The following is a 6,000-nucleotide window of genomic DNA, read 5'->3' as shown; positions in this document are numbered from 1 at the left end:
TATCTATCTATCTATCTATCTATCTATCTATCTATCTATCATCTATCTATCTATCTATCATCTATCTATCTATCTATCTATCATCTATCTATCTATCAATCATCTATCTATCTATCTATCTATCATCTATCTATCTATCTATCTATCTATCTATCCATCCATCCATCTAGATAGATGTTTATATATATCTATTAGTATATATATATACTTTACTGGTTTTGGTTTTCTAGAGAACCCAGCCTGAAACAAGAAGATTGGAATTTGGAATTAGAGCTGGTTTCTGTGGGGAATACTTATGGGTTAGTTTGGAATAAGTGAACTTTAAGAGGCTAGGTAGAGGTGTCTTATTAACAACGAATTATAGAATTATATTTTGGGTCTTACCTCTTTCAGATGGAGCTGTGTTACAGGGCAGAGAGAAAGGCCACATAGGTAGCCCCCTGTGCAGTGCTGTGATTGGAATGCCCCTATCTCTTGTTGTTGTTGCCTGAAATGGTCATTGAACTTGTGGTTTTTACTGGAATTATCCACCATTGTCATTAGTGAAGCCGTTAGAAGTACAGGTTCTGGGACACACTTCACGCCTACTACATATGAGTCTCAGACAGACTGAGAAGGTGGAGGCGAGATGGGGTGGAGTAAGAAGAGGAATGAAATGTACTTCAAAAAAAACCCCCAAAGACTCTCGGGGGATTGTAAAGCATGTCCCTGGATAAGATTCTCCACATTAAACAGGTTTTATTGCTATTTTAAAACTAAAAGCAGTAGAACTATGTAGAGGAGAGGTAAAAAGAACATAGTGATTTGATCCACTCAGTTCTAACTCGCCAGCTGCTCCTCAGAAATCCAGTATAGGGTCGTTATGAGGCGGACGTGACTTGACAGCATTTAATGTCAACAGCAAAGTGTTAACGACTGATTGCGAGCCATGATTTTTGAATCTAGCTATTGTGGCAGGTACTCTGTGGATGCTAGAAATGGGCTAGCGAACAGAAAGGTGAGATCACTAGCCCTTTGGAAGGTGTGGAGAGGAGGAGCAACAGAGTGAGTACTTGGTAACTTTGCCTCTGTGCCTTCTGACTCTTTCTGCCTGAAGACAGGCTCTCTGTGGTGTGTGCCAGGGGAGGACTGTGTATCCAAACACACATCTCAGTATAGCATCCCAGAGAAGGCCACCCTGCTGGCTTCTCTGCAGAAGCAAGATCAGTGAAGCATATGTTTGTTGTTGTTGTTAGATGTCATCAAGTCCATCCTGACTCATTGCGGCCCTCTGCACAACAGAACGAAACAGGTCCTGTGTCATCCTCAGAATTACTATGCTTCAACCCATTGTTACTGCCACTTTACCAATCTATCTCATTGGGGGGGGGGAGGGGATCTTCCTCTTTTTCGCTGACCCTTCACTTTACCGATATGATGTCCTTCTCCAGTGGCTGGTCCCTTCTGATAACATGTCTAAAGAATAAGAGACGAAATCTAGTCATCCTAGCTTCTAAGAAACATTCTGGCTATACTTTTCCCAAGAAAGATTTGGTTGTTTTCCTGCCAGTCCTTTTAAGTCTTCCCTAACACCATAACTCAAATGCATCAATTCTTTTACGGTTTTCTTTATTTGTTGTCTAACCATCACATGCATATGAGACGACTGAGAATGCCATGGCTTGGGTCAGGGTCACCTGAGTCCTCCAACTGACACCTTTGCTCTTGAAAGAGGTCTTGCGCAGCTGATTTGCCTAATGTCATACTTCATTTGATTTCTTCACTGCTGCTTCCATGAGTGTTGATTGTGGACCCAAGCAAAGAGAAATCTGATCATCTCAATCTTTCCTATATATATATGTGTGTGTGTGTGTTTGTGTATATATAATAATTATTATTATTATTATTAATGGAGAAAAGTTTATATATGTAATATACTCATATGTTATATGTGGTGGTCGTTGTATGCTGTGGAGTCAGTTCTGACATATAGCGACCCTATACAAGGTTTCCAAGGCTGTAAATCTTTACGGGAACAGAAAGCCTCATCTTTCTCCTGTGGAATGACTGATAGATTCTAACTGTTGACCTTGTGGACAGTAGCCCAGCTGGTAATCTATGATGCTACCAGGGCTCTGTATATAGAATACATGGATATATAGAGAGAGATCTATTTCTCGAAAATGACTCACATGGTTGTGGAGGCTAGCTAGGCCAAAATCTGTAGGTCAGGCACAAGGCTGGATGCTTCTCCTGACTCATGTGTTTGCAGGGGCTGATGAACCCAGAACTGGCTGCTCTGCTGGCTCACATCCCAAGAACCGGAGGTCAGAGGATGTTGCGTCAGCTGCATGAGAGAGGGCGAGCTTTGCCAGCACACCCATACATACTGGATATGACGGGCCACACACTGAAGGAGACCCCCCTTCCTACTTATTGGCTGCTCATGTTCAATCTCAAAATGGAGGGTAACTACACAGAATCCACCAAACCACTGAGAATCGAGGCCTAGCCAAGTTGACACATAACCTTCACCACCCCACCCACCTCTTGAATCTCAGTTGAATGTTCACCATTTCACCTGTATTTCTTCTTGCATCCCTTTAGAGGTGAGATGTGTGTTTGGGAACCTCATACCCAGAAAGAAACAGCCCTAGGAAGGCTCTCCTGGGAGGGCAAGGCCAGATGTAAAGGATAAGAGGAGGTTAGTGTGCACGGCTCTCACACTTTCAGCTTTAGCGACTTCCTGACAGAGTTAGGGGCTCAGACAGCTCATCTTGGGGGCGGTGGGGGTGAGATTGCTGCAGAGACTTCTATTAAAGTCAAAGATATTCATATGCTAAGAAATTCTCTAGGCTTGGTCTCCAAAGTTGGTTCCTCAGCAAGAGCAGCCTCTTGAAGAATCCACTTTGTGCTGCGGTCTGGGCTCAAGATGTCCACTGTCTGCTGTTTGTGAAGCTGAGAGAGAACAGTGATGCGGTTTGGAAGACAATGTCTCTTCATATTGGAGTTAGGCTTTTTTATTCACCAAGACTAAAAGGCCTCTCAGGCTAACTCTAGTAGTAGGTGGTAGCAAGGGGAGAATGCTGTGGGGCACCAAGGGAGACAGGATCTCTCAGAAACATAGCACCAGGAGTTGTGATGGAGTCAGACCTCAGAGGAGTTGTAAATTTCAGTTGTAAATCTGAGTCTACTGCTTCAAGTCTATCCTCTTCTCTTCACACTGTCTGCCAGACTCCTCTGCTACGTCCTGTCCTCTGCTCACTCATGAGCCTAGTCCCTCAGGTCCCTGATTCTACCTCATGGGCTCTCCTCAGACATTCATTCACAGCTCACTGCTGTCTTCTGTCCATAGCATCCAGGTCCAATTTTGAAGGATTTGGTCATCTCATTTTGGGGAACAAAAAAGTGTTTGGCAAGCTTATGGGCTGGTTGATCTTGGCTCTGGCAGTTGTTTACCACTGAACTAAACCACTTAGTCAGATTGACCGGGCGCTTCCTGGGATAACCTTGTCAGTAGAGCTCTAGCCAGCCAGTTGTCCTCAGCAGAGGCAGTGGGTGGTGGGTTCCCATGACTCTCACCAGATCGCCACTCTCTGATCTGAAACTTTAAGATTGCTGATTCCATCTTTATCCCCAAATCAGAAATTCTCTCTCTCCTTCCCTATCTCAATAAACTTTTTCTCCTTTATTTGTTATTTTCTTGCTCATTCACTTTCAAGATAGTAAATTGCATAGAAGGCAAGACATGTCTTACTCAGTTCTAGATTCCTCCCAATACCACAAGGCAGCACTCCAATGTTTATTAGTAAACTAAGTAATGGGGGAAAGAAATCCACAGAAGAAACACTGGATCTGGGATCCACAAGGTCACTTTCTGTCTATGTGACCTTTGAAAAAGTATCCAATCTCTCTGGATCTCTGTCTAAAATTCTGCAAAACGAATAGGCTAAAACATACCAGTAGTCCAAAGTATGTTCCTCTGTATCCCTAGAAAGGAGTAGAATAAGTATCTTTAGTGTAAGTGTTCTCAAAGTCTTTAAGATACTAACAGGTATTACGAACTTCCTGGAGGCAGATTAAACTACAGAATACCAGTACCAGTTACCAGTAAGCTTCGGATCAATTCTGATTCCTGGTAACCTCGGCTGTCTCTGAGAACTATGCTCTGTAGGGTTGTCTGTGGCTGATTTTTCAGAAGTGAATCACCAGACCTTTCTTCTAAGGTTAATCTGAGTGGATTCAAACCTCCTACTTGTTGGTTAGTAGCCAAGCATGTTAACTGTTTGCATGACCTAGGGGTTCCAAAATACAGAATGCTTCCACAAATTCACTGTTATACATGGAACATCAATGGGGCATTGTTTGGTAAAGATGAAAGACCTACTTGGGATAGAATTTCTGACTACATATGAGTATGTTTGGTGTCTCCTATTTACCTGTCCTGAATAAATTCCTTTGGATGTTAGATTTAAATTGATTTTGGTTACTTTGGTCATTTCCTGTCTGTATCGCATTCAGGGTTGTCTGAACTTCACTTCCCTGACAGGTATCCAAGGCCACTGAACCAGAGTCTGCAAGTTGTTCTCCTTATCTCAGGGAATGATAAGGCACAGTTACTCTTTGCATGTAAAGACATCTGAGTGGGCAGCTGTTATCTGGGAAGGTCCCCGAGTTGTCATTTAGCTGCCGGGTCATTATTTCTCCCTGTGATTAGTGAGAGGCACAATTTGATGTCCAGACAACTGACTGGGGAGCAAGGAGCAGAAAAAAACACTCAAATGCAGAAATATCAGGGCTGCCAGAGGACCTGGGATGCCCCCTGTGTCAAAGGAAAGCAAGTTTGGAGGCCGGTCTGTGAACATTGACTATTTAATCTCTTTACAGACTTCTTGTTGTTCAGAGAGGTGTATCCAGGCACCTTCAAAAAGGTAGGAAAGGCAAAGGTATCCAAGGCATTGTTTGCAAATGGAGTGTATACTCTGGAGGCACCATAACAAGGGGCTTTGGGCTAGTTGGACACTGGTTTCCATCCTGCCTCCAGTACTTTGCTTCTGTCACTCTGAGGGAAGCCCTCCACCACTCTGAAAGTCAGCTTTTTCATAAGTAAGTGGGGATGGCACCACTCCCTATCCCAGTGGCTGTCTACTGATGGAGAGTTTGATGTTGAGAAGATGATGGTTATGTTGCCATGTCTAGAGATATTTCAACTGATCACAATTGAGAAGTGGATGATGCTACCAGAACCTAGTTTGTAGAGATCAAGGACACTGCTAAATATACTACAATGCACGAGGCAGCTTCACACAACAAAGAATAATCAGGTTCCAAAAGTCAACAGAGGCAAGGTTGAAAAAGCCTGCTCTATCTTGGGAGTCCTGATGTGGCACTGTAGAATAAGCGCTGGACTGTTAACCACAAGGTTGTGGTTCAAACCCACCAGCCCCTCCTCAGAAACTCTATACAGGGTGACTATGAGTTGGAACCGACTCAATGACACTTAACAACAACAGCATCCTTACAGGAATGTAATGAGCTCTAGGAATGAGGCATTCGGGGTGGCAGTAGCAGCAATGGCAGTTCCACACATCGAAAACTAGGAGTGGGTGACACTCTCATAGAAACATTTGAGTTCACTAGACTCCTCAGAAGGAGCTCTGGTAGCGTAGTGGTTACGAATCGGGCTGCGAACCTTAAGGTCAGCGGTTCGAAACTACCAGCTGCTCCGCGGGAGAAAGATGAGGCTTTCTACTCCTGTAAAGATTTACACCCTCGGAAACCCTGTACAGGGTCGTTATGGGTTGGACCCGACTCGACAGCACTTAACAACAACAACAGACTCCTCAGAGTATTAGAGTATAAAAAGGAACACATGCTCTCGTATCTATTGTCGTACCCGACACATTATGAAAACCTGAAAAACATGAAAAATTTTCAATATCTGTGACTAAAAAAGAGTGAGGAGCATAGGAACAATACTAATATTAATGGTGAATGTTTGTTATTCTTGCTACTTTTACC

The sequence above is a fragment of the Chrysochloris asiatica genome, unplaced genomic scaffold (genome assembly GCF_000296735.1).
Source record: "Chrysochloris asiatica unplaced genomic scaffold, ChrAsi1.0 scaffold00006, whole genome shotgun sequence".
Lineage (NCBI taxonomy): Eukaryota > Metazoa > Chordata > Mammalia > Afrosoricida > Chrysochloridae > Chrysochloris > Chrysochloris asiatica.
This window is presented reverse-complemented; position numbering follows the sequence as displayed.